This window comes from Grammomys surdaster, unplaced genomic scaffold (assembly GCF_004785775.1).
Source record: "Grammomys surdaster isolate TR1022 unplaced genomic scaffold, NIH_TR_1.0 60, whole genome shotgun sequence".
Lineage (NCBI taxonomy): Eukaryota > Metazoa > Chordata > Mammalia > Rodentia > Muridae > Grammomys > Grammomys surdaster.
The window spans coordinates 290,260-308,713 of record NW_021604562.1 but is presented as its reverse complement, the minus strand read 5'-3'; the positions used below and the strand labels follow the sequence as shown (position 1 = coordinate 308,713).

Genomic DNA, 18,454 nt, shown 5'->3' with positions numbered 1-18,454 from the left:
GTGTGGGAACAAGTAGGTCTTTGCTTCTTGTAATGTCCCCTGTGTTCTTTTTCTTCTGTCTATTTGGTATAATTCCAATGTGTTAGTTGTTTTATCTTATTATTTTATTTTTTATTTTGTTTTATCTTATAATCATTAACAATGATTTACTTTAATTTTTTATCCCTTAGAACTCCGAGTTTTCTTTTTATTGAAAATAGATTCTTCTTTCATACAATACATCCCGACCACATTTTCCTCTTCCTCCACTTCTCCCAGCTTCTTCCCCCATCTCTTTTCCCCCCATATCTATTCCTCTTTTATTTCATCTTCAGAAAAAAGCAGGCTTCCAAGAGATGACAGCCAACTGAGATTAAACAAGATGCAGTAAAACAAGGCGAAAGCTCCCATACTGAGGATGGACAAGGCAATCTAATAGGAGGAAAAGAAGCCTGCTTGTTTTCCAATGAGAGACAGAAAGGGGGTGGGTCTGGAAAGGAGGGAGCATGGGTGGAGCTGGAAGGAGTAGAGGAGATGAAACCATCATCAGGACATATTATGTGAGAAAAATATCTGTGTTTAATAAAAGAAAAAATCTAGACAGCCATTATACACAACTGTCCTTTGCCCAGGGTCTTGATTTTGAATTAAAGGAAGGTTGGAAAATCATTGGTTATAACCACATGTAACAACTTTCTTGAGTCTCCTCCTCTTTCTTTTTTCAAATGGATGGGAAATTTAAGTTCTAAAACTGCTGAGCTTGACGGCTGTCACTACTTCAAGAACGGCTTATTAGAGGGATGACATACAAGCACTTAGGAAAGTAAGTGATGACCAGTGAAGTCAATGTAAGAGCATGTGTCTTAAGTAAAGATGGTTTCCTTTAATTGTTACTCTTTGAAAGGACACTAGATTAGCAGCTTTGCAGTAAAGCTTTCACAGTTCTCTTAAAAGATAGAACAATGCAAATCATACAATGTCACTACTCAGATTCCTCATTAAAAACTGTGTTCAAACAGTGAATGTATGGACTGACAGCAACTTTGCAGGTTGTCGCCAATAGATGTTATAATGCTCTCTACTTCCCATGTCATGCTTGGTATTTTAATGTATGGCTTTATTTGGATGACAGTATTAAAAGTGGGCTTAGCATAACAGTAGATAAGACAACAATGGGGGTAAACTTCTTTGATGATACTGTTTCAATAATAATTATTACCATTATTTATTATCACTTAAACACTACTGTGTGTACATAGATGATCTAGTTTTAAAATTGTAAGGTCAGGAGAAGTAGAGCATAGAGAGGCTGTAAATAAATTAGCTTTAAGCTACACAACTAGTCAATGGCAATGTCAGTACTTAAAGCCAACTGTGCTTTCCAATAAATATGAGGCTTTTTAAAAACATACTATACTTCTAATAGTTACTCTACATGGCCTTGACAAACTACACTAGAATATACTTTCTCCTGAAGATAAAGCAGAACTGAACAGAGGTTGGAGTTTATGGGAAACAAAGAGGATCAGTCCGTATGCAATCAGGTTGGTTACCTGTTTTCCTTGAATATCAGACGGAAGTTTAGGTGATGGGGAAAACCAGCACATGGACTAATGACATGCTAAAAATATTCTGAGCAAGAAGACAGTGAATACTGTGACTTTTTGGTTTATTATTTTATCTTTATTTTTATGAGGCAGAATGGCTGAACTAATGGGCCTTAAACTATGAAAATGAAAAACAATACAGATCACCTGAGAATGGAATGAAGAAAATATGCTATTACTGTAGCTTGTGTTATATGGACATAGGTAGTTTAGTTTGCAAAGTTAATAGGAGCCAGCATTATGAAACAGGTTTTAAAATCAGGTACAACTTGAGCTATATTAATAAAACCACTAAGTGCTTTAAGATACTGGCCAGATCCTAACCGTGCTTGCTCTGATACTTTGGGCTTTTTCACTCCTTCTCTAAAGCTACTCTCCCGGCCATGTGGCTGACCTCCATCCTGGCTTAACTCAAATGACATGGCTTTTCCTCTTTCTCTTTTCCATTTGCCTCCTTTGGGTAGTTGCAAATCCTTTGGGATTTGCAGCTTGTTTGATCTGGTTTTTTCTTCTTAAACTCTACTAACACCATCCTTGAGCTTTAAAAAAATAAGACAAATGAATAAACAAACAAACAAACACACACATAAATAAGTAAACCCCAGAGCCTGAGAAGTAGAACCATTGTTTTCTGCTCCTGGGTACTGGATTCTATTGTGGAAGGCACCAAAAAAGAGCAATACAAACAAACTACAGAAAAATAACTGGTGAGAAGTGTTTAAAAACTATTCTTTTTTATTATGGGAATATTTTTTTAAATTTCAGATATAAAAAGTTTATTAAAAATTGGATACTTGTAAATTCAACTCTACGGAAATATATAATATTAGACGTCTATGTCATCTTCACATTTTTATTTTGAATTGAGACACCATAACAAGGCTTAGCAATAATCAAAACACAAGGATATGAAGTTCAGTATCAGTATAAAATTCTCATATTTTAAGTAATTGATTGATCTAAATGGTTACGGTTTATGGCGCAGGGTATAAATAAAGTATACCATATATCTTATTTTTATAATATTGTTATTGAATATTTTATTTACATTTCAGACGTTATCCACTTTCACCATTTCCCCCAACCCAGGAACCCCCAATCGCATCCCCCTTTCTCCTGTTTCTATGAGGATGTGCCCCCACCAACCCAGCCACTCCCACTTCCCCACCCTCAAACTCCCCCACACTCAGTGTCCAGCCTTCATGGGACCAAGGATCTCCTCTCCTACCTATGCCCAACAAGGCTATCATCCTCTACATATACAGCTGGAGCCATGGGTCCCTCCCTAAGTGCTCCTAGGCTGGTGGTTTAGACCCTGGGAGCTCTGGTTGGTTGGTATTGTTGCTCTCCCCATGGGACCATAAACCCCTTCACCTCCTTCAATCTTCTCTCTAATTCCCCATGATCAGTTCAATGGTTAGCTTTGAGCACCCTCCTCTGTATATGTCAGAGTCTGGCAGACCTCTAAGGAGACAGCTATATCAGGCTCCTGTCAGCATGTACTTCCTGACATCCACATCAGCATCTACCATTGGTGAATGCACATGGGATGGATACTCAGGTAGAATGATCTCCAGATGGCCCCTCCTTCAGTTTATGTCCCAAGCTTTGTCTCCATACTTGCTCCCATGAGTATTTTGTTACTCCTTCTAAGAAGGACCTAAGTGCCCACACTTTGGTCTTTCTTCTTTATGAGGTTCATGTGGTCTGTGTGTTGTATCTTGGGTATTGGGAACTTTTGGGCTAATGTCCACTTATCAGTGAGTGCATACCATGTGTGTTCTTTTGTGATTGTGTTACCTCACTCAGGATGATATTTTCTAGTTCCATCTATTTGCCTAAGAATTTCATGAATTCATTGTTTTTAAAAGCTGAGTAATACTCCATTGTATAAATGTACCACATATTCTGTATCCATTCCTCTGTTGAAGGACATCTGGGTTCTTTCTAGCTTCTAGCTATTATAAATAAGGCTGCTATCAACATAGTGGAGCATATGTCCTTGTTATATGTTGGAGCATCTTCTGGGTATATGCCAAGGAGTGGAATAACTGGGTCCTCAGGTAATGCTATGTCCAATTTTCTGAGGAACAGCCAGACTGATTTCTAGAGTGGTTGTTTCAGTTTGCAATCCCACCAACAATGGAGGAGGGTTCCTCTTTCTCCACATCCTCGCCAGCATCTGTTATCACCTGAGTTTTTGATCTTACCCATTCTGACTGATGTGAGGTCTAATCTCAGGGTTGTTTTGATTTGCATTTCCCTTATAATTAAGGATGTTGAACATGTCTTTAGGTGGTTCTTGGCCATTCGAGTTTCCTCAGTGGAGAATTCTTTGTTTAGCTCTCTACCCCATTTTTTAAATAGAGTTATTTGGTTGTCTGGAGTCTAATTTCTTGAGTTCTTTGTATATATTGGATATTAGCCCTCTATCAAATGTAGGATTGGTAAAGATCTTTTCCCAATCTGTTGGTTGCCGTTTTGTCCTATTGACAGTGTCCTTCCCTTAAAGAAGCTTTGCAATTTTATGAGGTCCCGTTTGTCAATTCTTGATCTTAGAGCATAAGCCATTGGTGTTCTTCTGTTCAGGAACTTTTCCCCTATGCCCAGGTGTTCCCACCTTCTCTTCTGTTAGTTTCAGTGTATCTGGTTTTATGTGAAGGTCCTTTATCCACTTGGACTTGAGCTTTGTACAAGGAGATAAGAATGGATACATAAGTAAACCCTAGAGCCTGAGAAGAACCATTGTTTTCTGCTCCTGGCTACTGGATTCAATTGTGGAAGGCACCAGAAAGAGCAACATGAACATACTACAGAAAAATAACTGGGGAGAAGTATTTAAAAATTATTTTTTTTATTATGGGAATATTTTTATAATTTTTTATTGGATATTTTATTTACCTTTCAGATGTTATCCTCTTTCCCCATTCCCCCCACCCCCAGGAACCCACTGTATGTGGGCCATTTAAAGCTAACAGAATATTTCGCTTCTGTGGGAGAAAATATGAGTTTGTGGGAGTTTTATGTATTTCAAGGACTATCAGGTTAAAAAAAAAGATTAGACTTGTTGTGATATGTTTTATATTATGAATCTTGGACCTAGGAGTTTACAGTTAAGTATATGCCTTTGCTAAGGTTTATATTTCTGTGATAAAATACTGTGAGTAAAAGCAACTTGGACAGGCAGGAGTATATTTAGCTTATACTTCCATGTAATAGTTCATCACTGAAGGAATTCAGGGCAGGGATTTAAATAGGGCAGGAACCTATTGGTAGGAACTGAAGCAGAGGCCATGGAGGAACAATGGTTACTGGCTTGCTCTTCCTTCATAGCTTGCTCATTTTGCTTTCATAAAGCACCAAAATCCACCAGCCCAGGGGTGGCATCATCCAACGTGAGCTGGGCTCTTGAGAGCCCAATCATAAATCAAGAATACATTCTATATGCTTGCCCATAGGTCAATTTAGTAGAGGCATTTGACTCAATAGAGGTTCCCTCTCCCCATATTTGTCAAGTTGTGTCAAGTTGATATAAAACTAGTCAGCACAGTATAAGAAAAATATTTCTAATAATTATAGAAGCACAACCACTGAATGACAAGTATAATATAGTGAATATTTACTAAATGGTGAGAACTATGGCCCACTGTTAATACAGCAGCTCATGGGATCCCCACAAGAATTACATGAGGGTCATGGAGATGAGAATAGTTTATTGCAAACAGTGGTCTTAAAGTTACATGGAATACTTGGACACATGCTAGATGAATACCTGACCCAAATGTGCCATAAGGAATTTTACAGTGAGGTGATGGTGGAATTGAATTAGATGAGTCAGTCATGACTCCTATTAATATAAGACATAATACATCATTTTTCTTGCTTGTTTTTAACTTTATAAGATTAAACAGTGTTCAGTGAGGATGCTCCAAAGACAGACTTTATAACTCTTAAATATTGTTGCATATCTGAGCATATATAAGCATATGCAAACATGCACAAAAAATTTGAAAATCATATATATGCCAAGGATAAAAAGATAGATGAGGATATCTTCTGGCTATTTGAAAGCTAAAAATAATTTTGAATCCTAGCAATAATGTATTAATGAGAAAGTATAAAATGGTATGTGTGTTGTTTATACTGATCAGAAATGATAATATGCAACAGTCAAGAAAAGGTTAGAAAATGCAAATTTCAAAATGACTTCATCTTCATGGTTGAATCACAGAATGATGATTCTGCTTTTTAAGGCATATAGATACAATAGCTTACAAATGATAGATATAATTAATTTACAATTAATTCCTACGTTGTGTCCACTATGCTACAATATTGAAGTTCTTTACTACATCTAATCATTGCAAGAAGTTTAGAAGTTCAGTACAAAGATGCTATTTCCATATACAGTTCTGCAATCATACTCAAAATAGAAGTAACTGATCAAAGTTCACAAAGTTGAGACATACTAGCATTCTCTTAGCTGCTAAACTATGTTTCCAACTCTCTAAAAATTAATAATTCTAATGGAAAGCCTAACCTTTTTAGCATACATAGTGATATAATTGGACCTTCCTGGCCTCTTTTGTAGGCACAGCTGTAGCACCAAAGAATATTCTTGAAGAAATACTGCATGATGAAGGCAGTGAACTAAGTCTTCCATTGTTTTCACAATCAAGATTTGAAATTGTCAAGAGATGAGACCAAATAATTGATATGATATCACCAGTCATTTGCTCACCATGTGTAGAACACTGCAATAGTTATTTAGGAAGATTTGGATGGAGAAGGAAGTAGTTCTAGCTTTGTCCACGGGTGAGCTCTTAGATGAAGTGTACCTCTAGTGAAGGTAGTAAAGCATTGACATGAACTCTTTGAGTAGTCTAAGATCTGCTGGAAGAAAGGTTCTGTTACTAATGGTCATGTTCACTCTACCTTCTTCCTGGCTCTTGGTTAAGAATTTAAACCAAAGCTATGAAAGCTAGCTAAGGAGATTAGTCAGGCCAGTACCTGCTTGATTTCTCCATGTTTTATTACCATGTCTTCAGTAACAGGGTCTTACTACCAGGTTCCAGAGGGTGACAGAGAGCAACAGCAATTGCCTGGAATGCATTTTTGGGTCTATGGAACCACAATGGCTAACCAAACCAAACCAAAATAAAAAACAGTAAGTTAATCGTGGTACAGGAGGATTACTTGCTATCATGTTATGTCTAGTAGGGGTCTTGTCCCCCCATTATAGGACAGGTGAAAGAGAAAAGTAATTACCAAGCTTACCTACTTATGAACACTGTGAATTATATAAATAAACTTTACTGACAATATATGCCCACTTGTACAATAGGGGCATAAATATTATAGGAATAACCAAATACTTTTATGACTGGATTTAAGAATCCATTTCCATTATCTATGGTACCATTATCTTGATCAAGAACCTGTGGATAAATAGGTTATAGACTAAATATGCTACTAAATGAACATAATATTAAAATGAATCCTAATGACTTATAGCTATATTCATTGATTGGTGTATCTCTCAGTCTTCCTCAGAGAAACTTCTTGTAGTAGATGGCAATCAACATAGATGTTCAATGGGCCAATATGCAGAGAATAATAGAAAAAAGACATCTGTATCACACATAAGGCTTACTGAGGAAGGGGTGGTGGAAGAGAGGTTGTAAGAAACAAAAGCAGTTGACAACTACAGTATTTAACCACTTAAACACAATTGGACAAACAGGGCAGCTTTACATAAGAACTCATGGTGATTGTGACAGTATGTACAAGAAGTTGGGAGGGACAAAGGGTGGATCTGAAAGGATTTGGAGAAGGGGTTGAATGTAATCAAAATACATTGTATGAAATTCTAAAATAATTAAACATATTTTAAAAGGAAGTAAACAATGAAAAAAAAGAATTCAAAGAAGAAAAGACAAAAGTTGATAATGAAATACTAAATACTTTCAGGAAATTTTTGGTAAGCCACTTGCAATATTAAATTGTTGGTGAGAACATGACATTTCTTCTCCATAGGCTGTGATGAATTACATAGCCTTTCAATCAAAGAGATCACAAGTTCTCAGTTTTGAAAATCTATGCATAGTGCAAACAGAAATTGCTTCTGGGATAATTTGAATGCTGGATAAATGGTCATTACATTTTCATAGTGTCCACATTCTTCTTAAGGTTCCTGTTAAGGAAAGGCAATGATCGTGTAAGAAACCACTGCATATGCTCATCATTTGTGTAATCCAGATAGGACACTTGAAAAACAATTTTAAAATCATGAACTCACATTTGTTGTTGCCCAGCATGGCTTCATTTCTCTGGGGTATTGCTATGTCACTGCTTCCCTGACAATACATTGACATATACTTAACAGCCTCACACTCCCTTATATTTGGACCTTACTTTGTGCTTTCTTTTACACTTGGGCTAATATTCTCCTGGTTTTAAGTAGGAGGGTAGCAATATAGTAGGTGGAAACCAGTTCTATTTGTTTAGAAGAAGCCTTTATTAGCACGATTTTCTAAATATCCTTGCACTCATCTCCAACTTGATATTGACTAGAGATCTCTATTTCCTTTCAACATCACTTTCCACTCTCAAACTCCCTTCTAAAAGAGAAAGATCAAACAGTCAGGCTAGTCTCTGAGCACAAAGCAATTCCATATCCGATGCTGAGGACTGTGGAAGTGAATCTAGTATCTAATCAAGGAAGCATGAGAAAGATGATTATATTTTGGTCTATCTCTAGCCTTACACCAAGTAGGATATTTGTATCTGTACCCAGTAGCTACTGATAGCCAGAAACAGGGATGCAAAAAGGATCTCCTATCTTCAGTATAAGAAAACAGCCATGTGCAAGCTAAAGATGAGAAAATATCTGGAGTCCAGAAAGCTAATATTAGCGAAGGAATTAAATTAACATTCCAAAGAGATACTGAAAGTACTATTTGAAATAGTCAACTTATGGATCAACCTAGGTATCTATCAGAAGATGAATCAGGAAAGAAAAAGTATATATATACAATATAGTTCTGTTCAGCGATAAAGAACAAAGTCACATCATTTACAGTTATATTATTTAAGGATCTAACTGGAGATGATGAAAATTAAGTAATATAAGCTAGAGTTAGAAACATAAATATTACATGCTTTGTCTCATTTGTGGATTCTAGATTTTTATAGAGATATATGTAAGTATATCTGTCTGTCTATATACACGCACACACACACACACACACACACACACACACACACGCTATTAAGAATGTAGTATAGGCTGTAAACAATGAAAACAGGCAATGAGGATTATCTGTTTATTTCCAACTCTGAGGTATTAACTGAAATGTGATAAAGAGGCATGGAACACATATAGAATCAATTCATGTTGTTTTATGATGGCACCTAGAACTATCATACATAAATTTTAAGTTGAGATAGAAGACTCCTGGTTTGCATGGGGATACAGGGGATCAAGTCATGAAAAATAAACTAATTGTCACTTTAAAAAGACCTGCAAATGAAGCCAGTGGATGTTGAATGAGGTTTTAGCAGTCTCCTAGAAGACAGGAGGCAACTCTGTCTTTTTTTATATACTTAGGATGGAAATTAGTACTAAATAAAAACTTTGATTTCCCATAATCCTCTTTATAGAGGCAATGGCCTTTCAAATGAAAATAACTGGATGAAAAAAAGAAGTCAGGATAATTATTCAGCTTAAGACCCTTTCAATGCCAATAGATTCAACTTATTTTCAGACTTTAATTCCCCAGTTCAACTTTCTAATTATCAGAGTAGATAAAAGGAGCCTCAGAGCCTTCTTCTTTTTGTGGAGAATTGATCACTACATCCCTGGGTTGACTCTGGAATGTTATTTCTCAGGTGCCTCCAGATACTGTGTGCAGAAGACCTGTTTTCAAGCACAAAGCAGGCTTGAAGTGTGGGCATTGTGTCCCTAAAATAGGGCTTTTCAAAGAGCTGCTTTGCTGAGCAAGGTCTTTGCACACAGTAATTAGGCTCAACCAGTAGACAAACAGTTCTTCAGCCTATGTGTGCTACAGAAATAAAGACTTGCAGCACTGCATACCAGATTTTCAGCATTACTGAGGATGGAATTTAGGGTCTTTGGTGTCTTTGGACAGATGTGTTTATTCAACATGCAGAGGCCTGTGGGCAATTCAGATTGTAGCTCAGGCTGCCACTGCCATTGAAGAAGGCCTGCAGACAATAACAAAGATTAGTAGCAAATGTGGAGTTTTGTGGTTTGAGGAAAGTGCTCATTAGGCTCTTGTTTCTCCCAAAGTTATGCAAATTCAGAAAAACCACAAGGACTGGCATAGGAGGTCTGTGCTTCAAAGGCAGCAGTTGCTACCCAGTCAGCACATCTTGGGTTTCAAGGAGAATTGGACCAGCAAGCAAGAGGCCATAACTCCAAATCACTTCTTTCTTAGATAATAAAAAGTGACATGTTAAGCTCCTAGTCATACATCAGAAATTACGTCATGACATTGTCTCCCTTATTTCTTTACAACCATTTGTAAGTGGTATTATCTCTTTACCGAGAGGCTAGACATGGGCCTAGTGCAACACAAGCTACACAGAAGCTGAATTCAGTTTTCAGTTTTGTGTTCCTTCCTGATTTTCTAGTTGATACAATTTATTAAATGAATTTTCTGCTTCTTTCATTTCTTCAGTTCCTGGTGACACTTTTAGGCTGGACACTCTTCTAACTCTCTAGTTATAAGGATAATCTCATAAAGAGGCAGGGAGCAGCTTGCTTTCTTTATAGAGGTGTGGATAGACAGTAGACAGAATTCTCACTAGCTTCTTTTTTCCCCTCACTCGATTCTTGTCAGGCTGTGAGTTTTTCTAGAGAATGTGAGGTTCATGATGCTCTGGGGTACTGACTATACTGTCCTGCCCTTTTAAGGATGGGAACAACCTCAATAAAGCACATTGGACAACTTGGCAGAACAGGAGTCCCCGCCTTTCCAAATCCAAAGACTGGAGACTCACTCTCCTTTTCTACCTCTGTGAAGACGAATAACAAATTTCCCACTGCTGAAGATTCTATTCCTGGGCAGAAACTGGCCTGCCTACAACCACTTAAGCTTTGAGCACTTGAGGAACCTATGGAGTCACATTTTAATTTATTTACATATTTTTGTATAGTAAGGGGTGACAAATATTAGGTGCCACACATAATTTTTAAAAAGTAGCAGTCCCTTGACAACATCAAGGCAATGTGCCTACAAGAAGAGATATTTCCCCAGATTTTTACTTTTTAAAAAATGAAAACAATGGTAAACTCCTCTGTGCTACAGCTGAATATTAAATAGAAACATCATAGAGACCCTTGCCTGAGAGCTATATGAATTCCAAACTATGAAAATAAGACACCAAGTAGAAGACTATAAAAAAGAAAACCAGTAAGTTTGCTTTATCAAAGAAACAAAGGGTGTTCCTCTAGGGAAGGAGAGAGCATGATGGGAAATCTACAAACAATAGACTTCTGAGAGATTTCAAAAGTGTTTACTTAGAAACCAAAATAATAACAACCAAGCCTTACAGTACTGACAAGGGACAAAGACTCAGAGTATTGACATAGGACAAGCACTCTCCTACAAAATAGCACATGGGCTCTGGAATATTTCCAAACAACAAAGACATTCATACTCAGTGTTTGCCCAGTATGAGCTGAACAAATTTGTCAGACTTCACTTTCCCTTAAATATCTTCCACGATCCATATACAGCACTGAAATACTTCCCTCTGTCCCTCACCCAGAGCTCAACAAGCAAGGGCAGTTGTAGTGGTAGTGGTGGCAGGAGTTAAACTAAGGAAGGAGCGGGGACTCTCCATTTATAATAAATTAATCTATCCCTCTGCATTTCTCCTCAGTAGATCTCAATGTCAATGCACTTGGTTTTCTGTTTTCCCTTGTTTCCCTTGTTTCAGCTTCCTAGTTGCCCATCAATTTCTCCTTGTGTTCCGTCCCCCTCTGTTTTGATCATTTCTTCCTCTAGTTCACATGAATAAAACGAGGCAGTTTAAAGTGGTCAGTTCAGTGGTATTTTGTACATTCCCAAGGTTGTGCAGCCATCATCTCTCATTAGTCCTGGAATATTTTTATCACTCTCAAGGCAATGCCTACCCTCACTAAGCAGTTGTTCCTCCCTTCCTATTTCCAACTACTGGCAACCACCAATCTTCTTTTCCCAGGGATTTACTGATTCTGGCTATTTCATATAAATGAAATAATATAGAATATGCAATTGTGTGTCTGGCTGCTATATAACTTAGAATTATGTTTTATAAGGTTTGTTTGTCATGTAGCATGAGTCAATATTTCATTTCTTTTTATGGCCAGATAATATGCATTGTATGGATACATAACTTTATCATCTGTTCACCCATTGATAGACATTAGGTCTGTTTCCAATCTTCTGGTTATTGACAATAGAGCAGCTGTAAACATACATTCATATTTACTTGTCTGAGAACCTGTTTTCATTTTTTTATTTGGATAGATACACAGGAGTAGAATTACTAAGTCATGTGGCAATTCTAAGACCATTTTTTAAAGGAAACATCAAACTGTTTTACAAATGACTAAAACATTTTCTATTAGAAATTTAACAGTATTTTAATTTTTCTATATCCTTCAAAACAGCTGAGTTTTGTTTTAGATTATAACCATTGTAGTAAGTATAATAAAGTAATATCTCAAATCATTAGCATTTTGCTAATGATCAATGACACTGAGCATGTCTTCCTGTTCTTATTAATCATTTAAATGGATTCTTTTTTTTCAAAAATGTCTCAAGTCCTTAGTTTATGTTTTGTCACAGAGGCATTAAAGGCCCATTCAGGTCAAGTGCATGCAATCTGTGCACTGAGTAGAAACCTAACATTTACATTGGGCTGCTCAATCAGCTAGCTGAGAAAGCACAGTTCAGAAAGGTAGGACCTTACCTCAGGAAGGGGGATCTACCTTAAAGCATACTAAACAGGTAAGAGATTCCTTTAATGAGATAGTATATTTTTCTTTGCAGATTTACTGCCCTCAGTACAGTTGCCTATAGAACTGGAGTCTTCCAATGTTGAGCTCTAAGAGTCTCTTGTGCTTTCTCAGATTCAAGACCCTTAGAATACACACGTAGGGTCTACTTATTCCCAATTCTACTTACATATCACCTCATCTTGTCTTCTCTCCTTCGTTTGTTTTCTTGACTTCTATTCCCATTCTAGTCTTCCCTTCAATCTCTTCCTCCACCTTTCTCAGTTCACTTATTCCTGAGTTCTGTCTTAACTCCTTATCTGTTCAACCTTCTCCATGTTATCTTTTTTGGTAATCTCTTCCTCAATGTCTCTTTTGTTCTGTTTTCTCTCTGTCTCTTTCAATGTTTTCCAGGTGTGTGTCTTACTATGTCTCTCAATTTTAGCCTCTGTTATGTACTTCATGATTCTCAGGATACTTCCTCATTTTCTCTCCCTACTTCCCTCCCTGTCTCCACTCTTTCTCCCTTTCTCCCTCCTCCTTTTCCTTACTTGTCCTAGGTAACTCTAACACACTGTGTCCCTTGCAGTATCTGTTTCTATGTTTGTGACCTGGCTCTGTGTATGTCCTCTGACACTCAGACCATTGCTTCTTTTCATTACTCAATCTGTGTTCTTGTGTTCTCTGCTTCACATTTGAAAACCTGCCTCTTCAATTGAGAGTAGCTTGCTCCTTTTCTTCCTCCTCTCTATCTCCTCTTCTTCCCATTGCTTCTTTTTCCTCCTGCAGTTTCTATCACTTAGGTCTTTCTTTGAGCTATTGGAGTCTCTGTGCCTCTTTCTGTTTGTGCTCATTTATCTCTATTTCAGGTCCTTGCAGTTTGGGCTATTCCTGATTGTCTGTGCCTTGTGGTATCCCATGTTAGTTGCGATTCTCTAAAGGAATAAAACAGGCAGAATGAATGTATATATAAAATACAGGATGTAGTCCGGGCAGTCCAAAAAGGGCCATCTCATACTGGAAAGCCTGAAAGTCTGGTAGCTATTCTGTCCATAAGGCTGGATGGCTCGGAAGTCCCAGTATGGCACTAGAGTCCTAGAGGCTTCCTGGACTGCTGTTGGTCTTCAGTTGGTATTAGAATTCTTATAATTCTGGCTCTGACACTAGCAAAATAATGAGACAGCAGGTGACAGATGAACTTGCCAGATAGAGTAAGAGCTAGCAGATAAAAAGGCAAGTTTTCTTCTGTGTCCTTTTACCTAGGCAGCCAACAGAAGATGCTACATAGATTTAGGGTGGGCTTTCCTATTTCAAATAATCTGTTTAAGAAAATTCTTCATAGGTATGCCCAAAAAGCTTGTGTTTTAGTTGATGTAAGGTATAGTCAAGTTGACAACCAAGATTAGCAATCATAGTCCAACCTCTCATTGTTCAGTGTCTGCTCCCTTCTTTCTTTTACTGTCTCAGTGCCATTCCACCTATCTATCTTCCTGGCAGTCTCTGCATCTCTCTTGATATGCTTCTATCTCTCTAGATTCTTGTTGGCCCCATCTCTTTATATATCTGTTTTCCCCTATTACTTTCCTTCTATCTGCCTGTTTGTCTCTTATTCTAAGTCTATCTTTATCTGTTTGCCTATCTTGACCCTATACATATGGTCTATCCCATCTTCTATATCTGTTTGTCTATCTCCCTGTGGCCATATGTCTATCTGTTTCTAACTCTACTTTGAAAGTGCTATAGAGACTGATCTGAATGACACTAGCATTTTATAACAGCTGAATTGTAAATTTCTTCCTAACCCGTGACAGCTAAACATATGCATCTCAGAGAATGGGATGATAATCCTTGGCTTGCCAAAATCTAATGGAGTATATTTGTGTCATAGCTACAAATCTAATATATCATCTGGATATTTTAAAACATGGATATACACAAACTTTAATGTTCCACATATGGTTATCCAGCTGTCCATTAGTGGAAAAATACAAACTGTAAACCTTTCACTGGATTTATGTCTTAACTAAGCTTCCAGAAGTGAGACAAGATTGAGAAACTCTTCTAAGGGAAATAGGAATTAAAGAGTGGGTTACTTACAATATAGACACTGAATGATTGTATTTAAAATTTATATCATCAGTGAAACACCATGTAATCAAGAATTGTTCATATTGATTTAAAGTAATCTCCAGCTTTTGCCTGACAATTCAGCTCAATAATCTTATGCCTCAAGTCATCAAAAACAAAGAAATATTTACTTATACTATGGAACAGAGTCATTAAATCTCTGTGTGTCTCAGTTACTTTGTCCACAAATTGGAGCTTATAACAATATATGAACTAATGCTGTTGTTATAAGGATTAAATAAGACATCCATGCAAAGTTTTCAGGGCACTACACTATACTATTGTGCATAGAAGCAGACCCTGAATCAATGTTAGGTCATTGTAATCATACACTACTTTCTAATGTTTACATCAATGACAAAGGACACATAACAGTGATAGTGTAAGACTGTACTACCCAAAAACAGTGTACCCATCTTAGATAGTGTTAAGTACATTCTATCATGTTCATACAATGACAAAATAGCCAAATACTACATCTCAAAGCATATTTCTAAGCAATCTTTCTATGGTGGCACATGCCTCTAATCCCAGTATTCAGGAGACTGAGTCAGGAAGATTTTTAGTTCAAAGCCAGTCTGAACTACATAGGAACCAAATATTTCAAAATAAAACAAAAGAAAAAACATATATATATATATATATATATATATATATATATATATATATATATATGTATATATACATATACATATACATATACATATACATATACATATACATATATATCTCCATTGTTTAAAGACATGTGACTATATTGTGTATTGGAGTGGGAATCAAGAGGCCTTGTGGCTCTGGGCAAGTCTGCCCATACAGTTTTCCTGTGTAAAGAATGAAGGAGGCAGGCATACTGCTAAGGTCTTTATGGTTCTATGGTTTTAGAATTCCATGTGACTGTGGTTGTCTAGACACATGAGATCATATCTGAGATGAATTTCATGGCTCATTTCTCTTTCTTCAGAATGTATCTGACTTGAAAATTACAATGGAAAGAAAAGAGTCAGATTTTCAACAACTTGTGAAGCAAACTTGATATGTATAAATTTTTTGTTTTCTTGACTCATGTATATCTTATGGGGTGAAAAAAAGTAAACTTGAGAACAACTTTCATTCTAACTTTTTTTTTCTCCAATGTTGTCAACATTGGATAGTTAGGATAGGAAATATTTACACACACACACACACACACACACACACACACACACACCATGGACTTAGAATTATGATAAGCTAACATGTCTTATTTTTGTCTTATTTTTAAAAAGAGATGTTAGGCCAGAAAGATGGCTTAAAGGGTAAGGGTACTTGGTCTCATGTCATGGAATCCAAAAAATAAAAAAAAGCCCAAAATTAAAAACAAACAAACAAACAATAACAACAACAAAACAAAAGAAAAAACCCAGAAGTTGTCTACTTCCATTTTTCTATCACAATGCTGGACCCATGGGCAAGGGGAAATTCTGAGGTTAATCCAATTAATCCATAGGAATCCCATAACAGAAGGAGAGAACTAACTCCCTCACTAGTTCTCTGATCTCCACAAGCACACACACTTTACTTTGGATGCTCATTGAAATGAAATCATCTCCTTATCTGAGGAAATCTTTAACAGAATTTGTTAAACTTTCAAAACTTTATTTTATCCTTAAAGCTGTTCTCCTATACAGCTTATAAGGGCCATTGCAAAACATGTTTCTGGTAATTTTGTATGTGTGCATGGACTATTGGGAAACTGATTAATACTTTCTACAGACGGAGTGGGAATGAGGCTGAAAACTGTTCTACAGAGGATAAAATGTCCTTGTGCATCTAGATAAGTACTGGAGAAGCCAAGAAAGTTAATCACATAGGCATCCTTCAAATGAAGGAGATGCTTAACCTGTTCTCCTACTGGCATGCTGAGAATGGATGTAATTTACACCTGGTAATCCTTGCTACCTATAGAGCCTGGCTCCGCCCAGATCCCCCAGAATATTTTTTGTTTATCACAAACTTTCCCCCTAAAACCTCAAGTATTACTTCTAGGTCATAAAACTCATCCTTATGTTGTACTTTACAACAGCCAAAGTGACTTTCACATTATCTTAGTGTCTGTCCACAGGGATTATGTTTTCCTGAGTCATTCTCCCTGGACCCTTATCTTGAGCATTGCTTCTAAGCCAACAAGAATCCATCTTACAAGAGGAACCATAATCACTTTGTGCAGAGCTTCAATGTAAACATATTTTTAAAGTATATATATATGTAACTTTACTTATTAACTTTACATCCCAGTAGCAAATCTTTTCCTCCCACTACCCCTTCATAAAGATCTTACTGCCATTTCCTCCTGTCTTTTCCTCTGAGAAGGGAGAGCACCCCTGGGTATCAACTCCCCCCAACACACACACACACACCAGGACTAGGTGCACCCTCTCCTACTGATGTCAGAAAAGGCAACCCAGTTAGGGTAGTGGGATTCATAGACAGGCAAGAAATTCAGGGACAGACCCCCTCTCAGGTTGTTGCGGGACTCGAATGAAGATCAAGATGGATCTACGCTTCATATGTGAAGGGGGCCTAGGTACAGTCCATGCTCGCTCTTTGGTTGGTGATTCAGTCTCTGGGAACCCCAAAGGATACAGGTTAGTTGACTCTGTTGGTCTTTCTGTAGAGTTCCTGTCCTATTTGGGTCCCTTAATCCTTTCCCCACCTCTTCTGTAAGACTCCCTGAGCTCTGTCCAATGTTTGGTTGTGGGTCTCTGCATCTGTTTCAGTCAGCTGCTGAGTGGAGCCTCTCAGAGGACAGTCATGCTAGGTCCTGTGTCAGGGATTGGTTCTTGTCCATGGGATGGGTTTCAGTTTGGGCCAGTCACTGGTTGGCCATTCCCTCTGTCTTTGCTCAGGCTTTGTTCTTGCACATCTTGTAGGCAGGACACATTTTGGGTGGAAGGGTTTGTGGGTGGGATACTATCCTTATCTCTTCACTGGGAGTCCTGCTTGACTAAAGGAAGTGGCCACTTGAGGATCCATATATCCCACTGTTAAGAGTCTCAGCTGGGGTTGTCACCATAGACACCCTGAACCCCATTCAGAGGACATCTCCAGGGCATAACATGTCTTAAGTGTTGTTGTATTCACGAGAATACAACAATAACAATAAGTTGTTATCAGAAGACTTTTTTCCAAAATTGTGCTGTGTTTAAACATGGCTAACTAAAATGAACTTAAATGAAGTGGTCAGATGCTCATAGTCTTGGCTCAGCACCTAAATCAGGAGGAACTCAGTTTTATTTTTGTCTCTTTACTTATCATTTCCCAGCCTGCTGTAAATCCTGCAGGGACCATCTACACTGTTGAAAACCATATCCACTATGGCTGGGGAGATACCTGTTTGTAAAGTGCTTGGTGTTCAAACACAAGGGCTTGAGTTTCACCACCAGAACATACATAGTAATGCTGGCCATGATGGGATGTAATTATAGTTCCAGTACTGGGAGGTGTAGATAAGAGGATTCCTAAGGCTCTCTGACAAGCTAGTCTAGCACGGTTATTGAGTTTAAAGTCAGTGAGCAATGCTGTCTCAAAAGAGAAAACAAAAGGTAGATGGCACATAAGTAATCATATTGTCAGTTGTCCTTTGGTCTCCATTTTCAGGCACAGATATCCACATGTGCACCTGCACAAACAGGAACATGCAAAGACACACACACACACACACAGAGAGAGAGAGGGAGAGAGAGAGAGAGAGAGA

At 37.6% G+C, this 18,454-nt stretch overlaps 1 protein-coding gene and 1 pseudogene across 7 annotated transcripts in view; one reads left to right on the top strand and one right to left on the bottom strand.

Moving 5' to 3' along the window:
* Positions 1-18,454, bottom strand: part of Enox2 (ecto-NOX disulfide-thiol exchanger 2) — a 253,647-nt gene that overhangs the window by 112,394 nt on the left and 122,799 nt on the right. The gene's annotated exons all lie outside the window — the stretch shown is intronic.
* The window catches only part of LOC114618153, a 60,459-nt pseudogene that overhangs the window by 21,240 nt on the left and 20,765 nt on the right, over positions 1-18,454 (top strand).